The sequence below is a fragment of the Ahaetulla prasina genome, chromosome 1 (assembly GCF_028640845.1).
Source record: "Ahaetulla prasina isolate Xishuangbanna chromosome 1, ASM2864084v1, whole genome shotgun sequence".
Lineage (NCBI taxonomy): Eukaryota > Metazoa > Chordata > Lepidosauria > Squamata > Colubridae > Ahaetulla > Ahaetulla prasina.
This window is the reverse complement of record NC_080539.1, coordinates 328,086,752-328,103,651: the sequence shown is the minus strand read 5'-3', so window position 1 is coordinate 328,103,651 and position 16,900 is coordinate 328,086,752.

Genomic DNA, 16,900 nt, shown 5'->3' with positions numbered 1-16,900 from the left:
CCATAACGCAGCCAGACAGTCCCAGATGTTGTCCAAGGAACCAACAGATGGATGGAATCGTAGAAACCATGCTGCCGAGCCATGCCACTGAAGGATAGAGTGGCAGAACATCCAGCCGCCGATGGACATATGCGGCCGGCAGCAGCAAACCACGATCCAGTCCGGCCATTCCTAGCGAGCGCCGCTCCGCGCCCCTCCAGAATGGCCGGCGCCATCTACCGACTGCCGCTGATGGTATCAGTGCCGCTGCTGCTGGTATCCAAGCCGCTGCTGGTATCCAAGCCGCTGCTGGTATCCAAGCCGCTGCTGGTATCCAAGCCGCTGATGGTATCACTGCCGCTGGCCAGCCTACCACACCCCCCAACTGGTCGCTGATGTCCGGCGACGCTTCACCAGCCGGCACGTTTCCGCAGGCCCGTTCCTGCGGCCGCCCAGCCAAAATGGCCGCCGGCAACCGTCCACCGCTCGCCCGCCTCTCCAGCCCCGTTCCCGGCAGCCGAGGGTCTAACAAGACCCGAAGATCTCATTTCGGCTGCCGGAAAGATGTCCTGTGGGGCGGCGGGCCCAGATAGCTCAAAGACACCCCCGAGACATCGCGGCTAGGGAAAACGCCAGCCCACCGCCTGCATGACTCTCAGAGCGCCGCCATTTCCGCGCATGCGTAGAATGTTCCTTATGTTATGTTATGTTAAAATTATATCATCAAATCTCTATAAGTCGGACTAGTGTGTTCCAATAGCTGTGCTGATATAAGCAACACTACCATTTTCATCCACTACTCAACTAAAGTAATATGTGAAAACAATAATCATCATCATAATATTAACTAAATTTGGGATTGCATATGCAGTTTAATATTATGTTGCTATTCATCAGCAACTCCAATTTATAAGTTTGTCTTTCTTTCTTTCTTTCTTTCTTTCTTTCTTTCTTTCTTTCTTTCTTTCTTTCTTTCTTTCTCTGAATAATTTGAATCTTCCAAGATAATTATATCTTATGTGTGTTTGAGTGAGAACACTAATATGAGAGCTCAAGGGTAAGATTGCTGTAATTAGCTATTGTTATTAATTATTTGCAAAACCAGGACCAATATCACTAAGTGAGATTGAATAATGATGCCTGGTAATTCCTTGCCAAGACAGCTTTAGCAAACTCCAAATTGTGTTTATGTTTTTTTTAAAAAAGCATAAGTTCTGATAAGCAATAGCAATATAGTAAACTGGAGACTTGACTTATATGGACCTTGTTAAGCATCGTTATTTAATAATTTCATTATTGGCAATGTAAAATTTCTCTAGTGAACTCCACACCATTATATGGACAACTATTTTTACAACCCTTCTCACTCAGAGTTAAGTAAGGGTGTTAATTTCACTGGCTAACAGTCTCTCTGAGGAATGAAGGCAAATATACGTGTCCTAGGATAATGTGCCCCTTCATGGATTACTGCCTTGTCGTGGTGAAGGGGCTTGCATAGCTGAATGAAGCTATGAGCTATGCCATGCAGGGACACCCAGGACGGACAGGTCATAGCAGAGAGTACTGACAAAACGTGATCCACTGGAGAAGGAAATGGAAACCCACTCCAGTATCTTTGCCATGAAAATCCCATGGACAGTACAAAAAGGAAAAAAGATATGATGCTGGAAGAGGAGCCCCTCAGGTTGGAAGATGTCCAATATGCTATTGGGGAAGAGCAGAGGGCTAGCACTAGTAGCACCAGAAAGAATGAAGCAACTGGGCCAAAGCCGAAAGGACGCTCAGCTGTGAATGTATCTGGTGGTGAAAGAAAAGTCCGATGCTGTAAATATTTTTTCTCCATAGGAACCTGGAATGTAAGATCCATGAATCAAGGCAAGCTGGACATGGTCAAACAAGAGATGACAAGACTGAACATCAACATCTTAGGAATCAGCAAACTAAAGTGGACAGGAATGGGCAAATTTAATTCAAATGACCATCTACTACTACTGCAGTCAAGAATTCCTCAGAAGAAATGGAGTAGCCTTCATAATCAATAAAAGAGTAGGAAAAGCAATACTGGGATACAATCCCCAAAATGACAGAATGATCTCAGTTCGAATCCAAGGCAAACCATTCAATATCACAGTAGTTCAAGTCTATGCCCCAACCACTGGTGCTGAAGAGGATAAAATTGACCAGTTCTATGAAGCCCTACAGCACCTGATAGAATTAACACCAAAAAAATGATGTCCTTATCATCATGGGGGATTGGAATGCTAAAGTAGGAAGCCAAAAGATTACCAGAATAACAGGCAAGTTTGGCCTTGGTGTACAAAATGAAGCAGGGCACAGGCTGATAGAATTATGTCAAGATAATATGATGGTCATAGCAAACACTCTTTTCCAACAACCTAAGAGATGACTCTACACATGGACATCACCAGATGGTCAACACAAAAATCAGATTGACTATGTGCTCTGCAGCCAAAACAAGTAAAAACAAGACCAGGAGTTGACTGTGGCTCAGATCATGAGCTTCTTCTTGCAAAATTTAGGCTTAAACTGAAGAAAGTAGGGAAAAGCACCAGGCCACTCAGGTATGAACTAAATCATATCCCTGATGAATATACAGTAGAGGTGAAAAATCGATTTAAGGAATTAGATCTGATAGACAGAGTGCCTGAAGAACTATGGACAGAGGTTTGCAACATTGTACAAGAGGGAGCAACTAAAACCATTCCAAAGAAAAAGAAATGCAGGAAGGCAAAATGGCTGTCTGAGGAAGCTTTGCAAATAGCTGAGGAAAGAAGAGAAGCGAAAGGCAAGGGAGAAAGAGAAAGGTACACCCAGTTAAATGCAGAATTCCAGAGAATAGCTAGAAGAGGTAAGAATGCATTCTTAAATGAACAGGGCAAAGAAATAGAAGAAAACAATAGAATAGGGAGGACCAGAGATCTCTTCAAGAAAATTGGAGATATGAAGGGAACGTTTCATACAAAGATGGGCATGATAAAGGACCAGAATGGCAGGGACTTAACAGAGGCAGAGGAGATTAAGAAGAGGTGGCAAAATTACACAGAATAACTATACAAGAATAAGCTTAACATCCCTGATAACCATGATGGGGTGGTCACTGACCTTGAACCAGACATCCTAGAATGTGAAGTCAAATGGGCCTTAGGAAAACTGAGCAACAACAAAGCTAGTGGAGGAGACAGTATTCCAGCTGAGCTATTCAAAATCTTAGATGACGCAGTAAAAGTGGTACACCCAATTTGCCAGCAAATGTGGAAAACTCAACAATGGCCACAGGATTGGAAAAGGTCAGTTTACATTTCAATTCCAAAGAAAGGTAATGCCAAAGAATGTTCAAATATTGCACCATTGCACTCATTTCACATACTAATAAGGTTATGCTTAAAATCCTACAAGCTAGGCTCCAGCAGTATGTGGAGTGAGAACTACCAGAAGTACAGGCAGGATTTCGTAGAAGCAGAGGAACTAGAGATCAAATTGCCAACATACGCTGGATCATGGAGAAAGCTAGGGAGTTCCGGAAAAACATCTACTTCTGCTTCATTGACTATGTTTTCTATCTGTAAAACACCAATATTATCTCAGGGGGCTGCTGTGAATCAAACAAGATAAAGGCCATCAAACATTATCACATTAAAATACCAAGTGTGTGATAATAATAATGTTTGTTTTAGATCCATGGAGAAGCTTTAAAACAAGCTATTTTTACCTCTGTGTGAACAAATTGGCACTAAAAGACTGTTAATTTTCTCTCTGATAAAGAATGCATTCTCATTCCACTTCTTCCTGGGAGTGTGTCAATGAGTGTTAAGTCTGCTGTGCTATGCTTAGAATAATTATAATTAACGAGATTAAAATGGAATGAAAATTAATTTGCAGTGATTTTAGAACACAAAAAGGTCAACAGAAATGCCGGAAGTATAATCTGATAGACCAGTAAATACACACACACACACATCACACACGCACACACACACACACAGCATTACATTAAGCAGAATTAAACAATTTATCAAAAGAATTGCATTCTCACTTGAAAATAGTAGAGGGATTGCTTAGCATTTCACTATGTAGGCAATGCACCTGTGATATTGCTGAACAGAACTCTGATAACACCTGCCTTTTATATCTGTAAAAATGAACAGTATTTTAGTAGACTTTAGTATTTTCAGCAGGTATATAATTCGATCACCTATGCTTTTATTTGGCTTCCAAAAGTAGAAAAAAATGTGATAAAAAAGTAATACTTTTGCTCAGATGCTATTATTTCACCATCTATGCTTTAAAAGTCCGACAGACTTGAATACTGGGCCCTATCTAACAAAATGAAATTCAATGTAGAGAAAAGTAAAGTCTTACACTTAGGCAAGAAAAAACTACACATACAGATTAGGTGACTTAATAGCAGTAACTGTGAGAGAGATCTTGGAGTCCTAGTGGATAATCAATTAAATATGAGCCAGCAGTGTGCAGCGGCAGCCAAAAAAGCCAATGCAATCCTAAATTGCATTAACAGGGGGCATTGAAGCAATATCATGTGAGGTACTAATACCACTCTATAAAGCCTTAGTAAGACCACACCTAGAATACTGCATCCAGTTTTGGACACCACACTATAAAAAAAGATTTTGAGACTCTAGAAAGAGTACACAGAAGAGAAGAAAGATGATATGGGGGCTGGAGGCTAAAACATGAAGAATGGTTACAAGAACAGGGTATGGCTAGTCTAGTGAAAAGAAGGACTAAGGTGATATGATAGCAGTATTCTTTTTGGGGCTGTCACAGATAGGAAGGGGTCAACCTCTTTTCCAAAGCACCTGAAGTCCAGACAAGGAACAACGGTTGGAAACTGATTAAGGAGAGAGTCAACCTAGAAATAAGAAGAAATTTTCTGACAGTGAGAACAAATGAACCAAGGGAACAGCTTTCCTTCAGAAGTTATGGGTGCTTCATCACTGGTAGCTTTCAAGAAAAGACTGGACAACCACTTGTCAGAAATGGTATAGGGCAGGGGTCTCCAACCTTGGTCCCTTTAAGACTTGTGGACTTCAACTCCCAGAGTTCTTCAGCCAGCTTTGCTGGCTGAGGGACTCTGAGAGTTGAAGTCCACAAGTCTTAAAGGGACCAAGGTTGGAGACCCCTGGTATAGGGTCTCCTGCTTGAGCAGGGAGTTGGACAAGGTTCCTTCCAACTCTATATTCTGTAAGTATCTTCTGCAATTAGCAATCACATGCACTTCCTGTTTCCCCCACCCTCATTTTACTTTAGGGAATAATGGCATGACAAACATGGCAGTGATCTAATGTTGTCTCAGGAGGATGGATTGTAGCTGCCACTTGGCCACTTTGAAGAGAAGCTTTGAAAACAGTGAATTTTTTCCCATAAGAATTCCCCCAAATTTGCACTTATGTATTTTTTTCCACTGTTTTATTGGCTACAAATACTCAGGGGAGGGGGATGAATGAGATGCTTTATAATTCAGGTAAGCAATTAGCAATAGTTACCACCAGATCAGAATTGAGGAATATAATTAGAAGGACTTTTTTTATTTGGAAGTTTGGATTTATGAAACATAGTACTGATACCACATCGAGACTATAAAAATAGGGGAACAAGATATATTTAAAGAACAGACAAAAATATTTGAAGAAAGATTTAAAGAAGTTATGAATCATATTGAACTGACTAGAGAGGAAATGAAAGAAAATAATAAAAAAAATAAGAGAAGATATTTTGATGGCTTTTCAAGGTTTGGAAAAGAATTTGGAGGTTTTGGAAGAGAAAGTGGAAGAAATTAATCAATCTAATCAGCATTTGGAAAATAAAATGGAACAATTGCAAATAAAAGTGGACAAAAATGAAGATCAGGTGGTGGTGTTATAATACAGGGCGATGGAAGGGGCTTTGAGAATCAGAGGCTTGCAGGAAGTAAAAGATGAGGACCTTAAGAAAATTTTATCAGAGGCTTTGGCTGAAAGGTTAGGACTTGATCCACAAGAGGTTGCTTTTCAAATTGATAAAGTATATAGGGTTAACTCATGGATTGCTAGACAAAAAAAATTGCCAAGAGACATTGTGGTTTATTTCTTGACAAGAACAATGAGAAATCAAATTCTGCAAGCCACGTATCAGAAAAAGTTGCAAATAGCAGAACAAGAGGTGATGGTTCTGAAAGAGATTCCCCCTAAGATGTTAAAAGACAGGAAAGAGTTTATATTTTTTACACAAGAGTTCAAGAATCGTCAGATTCAATTTAGATGGGAGGTTCCAGCTGGTCTCACAGTGTTTTTTCAGGGAAGGAGATATTGTATTGAAACTGTGTTGAAAGCGAAAGATTTCCTTTTCAATGTGTTGAAAGTTGATCCCGAACAGATAAAAGCCCACAAGAGAGGCAAATGAGTATGGAAGCTGACGTGGCCCCTTTGATGTTATTATCCCAAGAACAGCCACAAGAACAAAGGATGACAAGGGCGGCTACTAAGTATAAAGAAAAGGAAGATCAACTTCAAAGTAAAAGTCAAGATTCTACTACAGAAGCAGAAGCAGTGGGAGGAGCGAGGCCGAAGACAAAGAGAAGTGAGGATCTTCAGCTGATTGCTCAAAAGCTTCGCGAGGCCACAGATGGCAAATAAATTCTTGACTTGGAATGTTAATGGTTTGAATTCAGCGCAGAAAAGAAGAAAAATATTTCATTATTTGAGACAATTTAAAAATGATGTGATTTGTTTACAAGAGACACATATTAAACTATCAGATCAAAAATACCTAATAAACTCAAAATTAGGTAAACACTTTGTTGCTTCAGCTTTGGACAAGAAAAATGGTATAGGGGTATATTTGAGAAAAGATATACCAGCCAAATTAATTGAAGCAGATATCCAAGTGAGATATATCACTATTGAACTTGTGTTAGAAAGAAAAAAGACACTCTTGGTTGGTAGATAGGCACCTAATCAGCAACAAGAAAAATTCTATAGGATGTTGCATGATAAACTGACTCTTTGGGATTATAAATCATTTATTATACTAGGGGATTGGAATGGTGTAATAGATACCCAAAAGGATAAGAGAATTCTCTCTAAGAAAATTCCTACATATGCAAAGCTGCCCAAATCTTTTTTTGAGATGATGGAAGATTTTGAGTTGAGAGATATATGGAGAATGCGGAATCTTGAAGATAGAGATTTTACTTTTTTTTTGATAGGCATCAATCTTTTTCATGTATTGATTTTATATTAATCACGAATGATTTGCTTCTTAGGGTGAAGAAAACGAAGATATTTCCAAAGTGTTTATCTGACCATAGTCCAGTATGGTTGGAATTGCAACAAGAAAAAGGTGGTAGAAAATCCTGGAGAATAAATGAAAATTTGTTTAGATATGAAGATAATGTAAATCAATGTAAAAAACAAATGAAAGAATTTTTTGATGATAATTTGAATAGCAGAACATTGATAGAAATGGTTTGGGACGCGAGTAAGGCCTTTATGAGAGGAGTCTTAATATATATTAATAATAAACAGAGAAGTAAACAACAAAAACAGTGTAGATATTTAGAAGAGGAAATCCAAAAGAAACAACAATTATTAATACATAATCCACATGATCAAAAACTAAAGGATGCAATAAAGATACTACAGAGTCAATTTAATATGATAATGGCAGACCAGGTGGCAACAAACATACAGTATGCTAAACATAATACTTTTTGTAATGCAAATAGACCTGGTAGGTGGTTAGCATATATCTTAAGAAAAAAACAAAAAGCATGTATTATAGAAAAAATAGAATATAAAGGTAAAGAGAGATATCAACAGGATAAAATTAAAAAAGCTTTTTTAGAATATTATACAAATTTATATGCTAAAGATACAATCTTGAACATGGATATTGATAAATATTTGAAAGAGTACAAGGTTAAAGGTTTAACCTTAGAACAAAGGAAAGAAATGAATCGGCTATAACTTCTGAAGAAATTATTTTGACAATAAAATGGAGTGGGGGAGGAGGGGAAAAAGGGGGGAATTTTTGTAAAAACTTTTTCAATAAAAAAAATAGGGGAACAAAGGTCAAAGTCATAAACAAAAGTGAAGAAAAAAGGAGAGGGGAGAGGCAGAGAGGAAGAGATGGCGAGAGAGGGGGGAGAGAGATTCTTAGCAATTTGTCTGGCTGTAGAGTGGCTTGCTGAATTAAGATGTTGATTCATATTCATAGAGCTTTTTTCTCAACATATGTTTTAACTAATGTCTCACTGTCACTAAGTTGAACATTCTCTTCAATTCAAGGATCTACATCAAAGCAACTGTACCAACCATATCAGCCTCAATACATCCAATGAAGTAGAGAGCAATCTTTCCTTGGCAACTGGTTCCATTGTCAAATTGTTGTTAGGATAGTTGTCCTAACTATCAATTCAGAATTGGACTTTTTGTAATTTAAGACTATGAACTGCACTCTGGAACAACAGAGACAGACTTGATCATCCTCTGTACGATACAAGTTCTATTGTGAGAGCTGGGAGAACTATTGTATTTTTATTCATCTGTCTAGGTTTAACAGATTAATTTCCTTGTTTGCTTGTAATAGTTTCCTGTTAATCTTTTCTGCATTTCTTTGTTGCACTCCTTTTGAATCTGTTATAAAGTATGGCATCCAAAATTGGATATAATACATAATTTTAGGGTTGATTAATGTATAGCATAATGAAATTATTAGTTCCCTTCTTTGAAAACTATAGTAGTAATGTAGGAATTAAGGATAATTACCTTGACGGAAATATTCAAGAACTGTTACCTAGGCAAAAGCACTGAGACATTTTTAAGAAAAAGTACATTTAGAATCACTTCAGGTAGACACCTCCCTCATTCACAGGAAAAGGGAAAAGCTACAGTGCAATCAGATTTGCAAGATTCTGTTGTTACAGCCAATCCCAATAAAAATATTTTAGTTTTATTTTAGTATTGTCTATCTTAGGGCTGTCAAAATCCCAGCCTGTGAGTCAGATATGTCATGCACTGGCCATGCCCACATTCGGGTTAGTGAAGTGGAAAAAAGTCCCATGGCGGTTCCACATCATGTGACACCACTATGACAATGTGAGTTTGGTCTATCTTGTGGGGATGACTGGATAAGCAGCCGTTACTGGATAGTTGGTATTCCTGGACATTGGTGAGATTTGGACTAGATAATACTTGTAATTCTTTCCAAATCTACAGTTCCATATTTCTATAAACCCATTATTCCACAATAACAGCTATATTGTGCTTGTTGCATTGTAGGCTGTCAGGTTCAATCCAAAATGATTACTAAGTCTTATAAATGCCTCTTGTTTCACCTTATCTAGTATGATACTGCCCCACTTTCATTAATTAAGTGGGGTATTTCTGATGGCTCCACTTTATAGGATATTTTATCTCTAGAGTGCCTTGCCTCCTTCACATTTGGCATTTTGGAGGGCAGTGAAAATTACAGTTTTTAAACGAACATTTACACACAGAAATTTTCATTCAGCAACCTTTACCAAAACATTTTATGAGTTTTGTATGTTATGCTATTTTATGGTTAGGGATTAGTGGTGGTATTTTATTGTGATTTTATTGCTTTGTATACTGCCCCAAGTCTTGGGAGACAGCAAAATAAAAATAGAATAAATAAATAAATCAGTAAAATTAGGATCGCCAGATGGAAAAGTATTTTGTCTGTGTTTGGAGAACAATGTTGATTTTGTTCAAACAGTAGTGATGCATATTTAAATAAATCATGTAAAAACTTTATTTTTGTAGTTCCTGGATAATTTTATTTTATTTTTGCTTATAACTTTTTGCCAAAAGAATATAACTGAAATCTAGTGGAATATCTGGCAGAACTTTTTATGAAACCTATTCAGTAGTGTCTAGAATCAGAGCCAAATCTAATGGGTTTTAGAATACAGCTAGTCCTTGACTTTTGACCACAAGTGGGACCAGAAATTCTACCACTAAGCAATACAATCATTAAATGATTCATGACTAATTTTATGACTTTTTGATACCATTATTAAACAAATCACAGAGTCAATAAGTAAATCTGGCTCCCCCACTCATTTAATCTTACTTCTTGGAAGCCAACTGGGAAGACCTCAAATGGTGATTACATGACACTGTAAACACATGCAGTTGCCAAGCACCTGAATTTTGATCATATGCTATGAGGACACTATGATGATCATAAGTGTGGCAACTGGTCCTAAGTCACTTTTTTTCATGCAGATGTAACTTCAGACAGTTGCTAAAAATGGTAATAATTTGAGGATTATCTGAAATTATAAATCACGTTAGTCTTCATTGAAAATTTAAAGAAACATCAAGTATTATAATACTGATGTAATGGATATCTATTGTGACTTAATGGATGTTCTGATGTTCTTTCTCCTTTTCATTTTATATAATGAAAATACTTTTCTTTAGGAAAGGAAGATAAAAAAAACAAACAATGTTCTTCGGTATGGAAAAATGTCTTACTAGAATAACCGACCCGGTTATAGCACGGAGACGGCTTTGGTCGCGTTGGTGGATGACCTCTGGAGGGCCAGGGACAGGGGCTGTTCCTCTGCCTTGGTCCTATTAGACCTCTCAGCGGCTTTTGATACCATCGACCATGGTATCCTGCTGCGCCGGTTGGAGGGATTGGGAGTGGGGGGCACCGTTTATCGGTGGTTCTCCTCCTATCTCTCTGACCGGTCACAGACGGTGTTGACAGGGGGGCAGAGGTCGTCCTCGAGGCGCCTCACTTGTGGGGTGCCCCAGGGGTCGATTCTCTCGCCTACCCTGTTCAACATCTATATGAAGCCACTGGGTGAGGTCATCAGTGGTTTCGGGGTGAGTTATCATCTGTACGCTGATGACACTCAGCTGTACTTTTCCACCCCGGACCACCCCAACGAAGCGGTCGAAGTGCTGTCCCTGTGTTTGGAGGCTGTACGGGTCTGGATGGGGAGAAACAGACTCAAGCTCAATCCCTCCAAGACGGAGTGGCTGTGGATGCCGGCACCCCTGTACAGTCAGCTGCACCTGCGGCTGACTGTTGGGGGTGAGTTAGTGGCCCCAAAGGAGGTGGTTCGCAACTTGGGCGTCCTCCTGGATGGACGGCTGTCCTTTGATGAACATCTGGCGGCCGTCTCCAGGAGGGCCTTTTACCAAGTTCGCTTGGTCCGCCAGCTGCGTCCCTTCCTTGACCGGGATGCCTTATGCACGGTCACTCACGCTCTGGTTACATCTAGGTTGGATTACTGCAATGCTCTCTACATGGGGCTGCCCTTGAGGTGCACCCGGAGGCTACAGTTAGTCCAGAATGTGGCTGCGTGAGTAGTAACGGGAATCGCTCGTGGCTCCCACATGACATCACTACTCCGTAGTCTGCACTGGCTTCCTGTGGTTTTTCGGGTGCGCTTCAAGATTTTGGTTACCACCTTTAAAGCGCTCCATGGCTTAGGACCCGGGTACTTACGGGACCGCCTGCTGTTACCCTTTGCCTCCCACCGACCCGTATGCTCTCACAGAGAGGGTCTCCTCAGGGTGCCGGCCACCAAACAGTGTCGGCTGGCGGCCCCCAGGAGTAGGGCCTTCTCTGTGGGGGCAGCGATGCTCTGGAATGAACTTCCCCCTGGCCTACGTCAAGTGCCTGATCTTCGGACCTTCCGTCGTGAGCTTAAAACACACCTATTTATTCAAGCGGGACTGGCATAATAGTGTAGAATTTTAAATTTGGGGTTTATTAATATTTTAAAATTTTAAAATCTAAATTTTAATTTATCAGCCTTTATAATTTGCTATGTTTTAAATGTTGTTTTAATTGTATATATTTTGTTTTATCGTTGGCTGTACACCGCCCTGAGTCCTTCGGGAGAAGGGCGGTATAAAAATGTAATAAATAATAATAAAATAATAATAATAATAGAATGTTTGAAAGATTTAGAAGTATTTAGCCTAAAAAAGTCTAAAGACATGACAGAATTCCTTAAAGGACAGTCATACAGAGCAGACTAATTGTTACCCAATTACCTAAATGACCACTTTTTAATTTAGGGTTAAGCCAAATCTGTAAGATATCACTAATAGGAATAAAGTGACTAATACAGACATTTGAAAATAGAACAAAGAACTTTGGAACTACCTTACTATGGTGTGTGTGGACTATCAAATATTAATTTATTATTTGCTCCATATTTCTCATTTCTTTCCTTATTGATAGACTGTCAACCCTATGTTTCTGCCCATAGAAGAATCCAAATGGCTAACTAGGTGCATGTGTTGGGTAAACGCTGTGCACCTCATAAAAACAACAAATCTCTTTAAATATCTATCTATCTATCTATCTATCTATCTATCTATCTATCTATCTATCTATCTATCTATCTATCTATCTATCAAATTTAGAGACCACACATTTCACTAAGAGAGGCATGTGTACAATTAAAAACACAAAAGCCATATAAATATAATATTTTGATAAGAGGCGATTAAAGAAGGAATAAAATAATTAAGATTTAAAAAATTATACTTTGAAGTTGTTGGCTTTATTGATTTCCTCAGCTAATGATTGTCTTGGAAATCTACTAGGCCTCATGCAGTTTAAGCAATGTATAATTGAACTGTTTATTGAATAGGAACCAGTATTTCCATATGCTTCTCCCTAAAATAACAGTGACCACCTCAAAAAGATTCTGGAGAAATCATATGTGCACACATGGAAGCACTTTGCAAATAAAAACAGCAAGATTGGTAGATAAGTCATAAAAGACCACAAGGACAATCTATCAGGATGTTCTCTTCTGCAACCCTTTGAAATAAATATGAGCTGTACAAAAACACGGCAAGTAAATTGATAGTAAAATAATCATAACAATAAAGCAATGTGGCCACTGGGCATATTTTTTAAAGTATTGTATACAACATTTCCATAAATTTCCACTAGTTACTAAATTATGCTCAAAACCATATTCTACATCAGGGAAACACTAATATATACAGCTGATGTGTGGGAGAAATAATGCTCAAAAGTAAAATCAAGTACAGTCATTTCTTGAACAGCTATGAAGGCCTTCCCTTACTTCTGCCACTGCTCTTCTATGAATCATTTACATTAAAGAAAATAGAGTCTCAAATCTTCAAAATAAAGATATGTTAAGAGTAGGAGAAACTATATCCTTAGAAAACTTTTTCCTATAGTTTACAAGTTCATGAGTCCCTTGATCATTTTGGGGAGAAATGAAAAATTCGTTCCTAGATGTCCTGCTTCTGATTTCATTTTATTTACAGGTATAATTATGTCCTCCATTTTAATCAGTTTTCAGGATAATGTGCTACAAATTATAACAGTAGCAACAAAACCTTAATACCTATATATTTGGTAGACCAGCAAACATTAAAAACAGTGGTGGTATTCAGCCAGTTCTATCTGATTCTGGAGAACCATAGCAGTGGCTGCAGGAGGCTCCGCCTACCTGCCCGGACATCATCATGTCCCATCTTTTACACTCTGCTTATGTGCGGAAGGTTCTGTGCATGCGTGGAGGTGCAAGCATGCACTCACATTTGCAAAACCGTAGCCAAGGTAAGTAAATACCACACCTGATTAAAAACAATATTATAATGTAAAGACTCAAGTTGAATCACAACTTGAAAAAGCTATGAAAATCAAAGATCTTTCTTTAGTAATGAACAAATACCAGAATAGCTAGAATGCAAATAATTCCCCAGACAGTGTACCTCAGATGACACCACAACATTGACAATGTACCTTGCATGACATTACAACATTGACAATTTTTCAACTAATGTTGAAGGAGAAAACAACTCCTTCTCCTCTTCCTTCTCCACCACCACCACCGCCAGCGCCTTTTCCTGACTTTTTACTGCAAAAAAACCTGTATTCATTTTTATGATGCTAAAACATATTATCTTCAGTCAAGAAGCTTTTAGCATTTACAAATGATAATTGATTTATATCTTGCCTTGATGAATGAAAGCAAGGAGCTAAAATTAATCCTTCTTTCTACAATTTCTGCTGGCACAGTCTATATTCTACAGTGATCAGTGCTCTTCTCCCCTATTGATTTTAATTTATAAAAATGATCTTTTACTTCCCCTTGCACAGCTGTACTGGAAACCCAACAAACCTGAAAATTACAGACAGGTTGATGCTACAGTAATGAGCCACAGGGCAGACTCTTCATATAGACTACTGCTAATGCTGATTTAATTAATTCACCAAGAAATCTACAGTTATCTTCAAATATCATTCTTAAACTGCAATGAGAGACTAAATAAAATTAGCGGTAGGATTGGCAGAGTTCTGTGATTTGAAGAACTTTTTAAAAATTATAAAATAGCATAAATAATAATAGAGTACCATGCCTATTGTTCTCTCTTTTTCTTTCAGTCTCTGGTAGAGGCATCATGAATATACAGTATCTCCTAATATAGAACAGTTGCAAACTAGACTGGTCAATAAGGTATAATACTTCTCTTGAGTATTTTACCTATAAGCCTTAAGATCAATTCACTAATTAGCATTATATAAAAGCGGTGGCATTCTGGAAAAGATTGAGGGAAGTGATTATAACTTAGTAAAACAAATGGTCACTAAATTGTAACTCCAGGTTCTAGCCCTCCTTAAAACTGTTGTCCTTAGATTGATTGTTAGCAATGTTATATAATAGTTTGTATGTAATAAACGGAACTAAGCCAATACCCATACCCACATTCCCCAGTTCAAAGTTAAATAAACCAATAGGATTCAGAGAAATAATTTCAAGAACTCAAGTATATTATATGCAAAATATAAATTTTCCAGTATTCTATGCCAACCTTCCCAACTTGATACTCGCCAGATATATAAAATATCAGCTCTATGAATTCCCCACCTGGATCTGTAATAGTAGTATAGCAACAGCAGCACTTAGGCTTATATTCCATCCATTAGTGCTTTACTCACTCTTGGAGCGATTTACAATGTAAGCATTATATACAATAATCTGGATCCTCATTTTACTGACCTCAGAAGAATGGAAGGCTGAATCAACCTTGAGTCCTGATAGGATCGAACTCTAAGCTGTGTGCAGAGTTAGCCTGCAATACTGCATTTTAACTAGGATATCTTTAATATATGCTATCTTTTCTTCTCTAAAATTGCAAGGCTTGTGTAGAAAGTAAGGAACATGACCTTGATGGAAATAACCTATGCAAAACAGGATAAAATATTTTTAAAAGCAATGAGCTAACTTTCAGAAGTAGCTGAGCCAGACTTCTCCCTTACTCCCAAAGAACACAATCAGTCTTGCAAGATTCTATTATAGTTAATAAAAGTCTGCCTGTGGAGTTGATTTCCTGATCTGCTTCCACCTGGTGGGACTGACAGCTGGATTTTTGTCTACTTGCACTGCATAAAGGAAGCTTGCAGGCAGCTGGAAAGTTCTTGGTTTCTTTAGAACACCTGTGAGAAAACACATTTGCATTTCAGAACAAAATTTATGTTGGGTAAGTTTGGCAGAGAGGAGTTTGGGAGTCTTGTTCAACTCTTAAGGAACCAGAGTGGCTGAAGATATCAAACAAAAATAGAAGACGAGTTGGAAGTAGGATCAGCGGTGAATCGGGAATGTGAAGCTATCAAGCTGAGCAGCAGCAAAAGAATCTGAAAAGAAAGACCTGCATAAGAACAAGGTGGTGAAGAGACTGGATGGCACCAGGATCACATAGAAAGACAGTTCTGAAGCAGCAACTGAATAAAGTAATGCAGGTGCTAGATTACCAAGAATGTTTGAGAAAGATTTTTTTTCATTATTAACCTTTATTCACCATTATTCACCTTATAAAAGGATAGAATACTAATAAAACAAATGTAAGCTAAAGTATTTAGGGAAGGGAGATAGCATAGCCTAGTGATTATGTTTCTCAAAGTAGGTGGATAAAAAGTAGCAAAAACCGCAATAATAATAAGTTGTTAAATTGTTTACACTTGTGATGAAAGTTACCTCTTAGTATATTTCTTTTCTTTTTCTTTACTATATTCTTATTTTTCTCTCTTTTCTCCTTTCTCTTTTTTTCTTTTTTCTTTTCTTTCTTTTTCTTTTTAGTTTATATTAATTTTTACTGCTGTAATTGTAATATTTAATAAAATAACAATTAAAACCACCGTGGGAGAAAGTAGTGACAAATGATTTCTGTAACTTAGACCAGAAAATTATATTTGGATGTTCATCAGGAGATAATTTTAACTGAGGGAAACTTTATCTTATAAACACAAGCTTGATTCACTTTCTTTCAGATAAAGGAACAGTGGCTCATTTAACTTCATGGCAGTAAAATGCTAAGACTGGGAATATTGTGCTGATGTGGAAAAAGTACCTTTCTGTTGTTAGACTGGGTAGTCTATCTTCCCTGGAAGACCCCTGTAAAGTAGACAGGAAAAAATATTTGATCCAATGTATAGCATCATAATGCACTCTTTAAAAATATAAGCATATGCAGTTGCCTTACTTATTAGTCAGTCAGCATAAATGATGGCTAAAAGGGCAAGAGAAAAAGAGCATTCTTAACCACACCCAGAGATATATATGGCGTGCAATTCACTTACTTTAAATTTTATACACAGCTCTTTAGGTCAGACCTGTGGCCAATGCAGATTGTAAATGGTCTTTCAGGTGCTTTTCTCTGTCTTCACAAAACATTGAATCACAATGCTTTGATGTCCATGCATGATCATGTTTGATAAATGAAATAAAGTGTCACATGTATTCAGTGGTGGGAGTCAAGTAATTTAACAACCGGTTCTCTGGCCTAATGATTTCTTCCAACAACCAGTTTGCCAAACTGCTCAGAAAATTAACAACCGGTTCTCCCGAAGTGATGCGAACTGGCTGAAT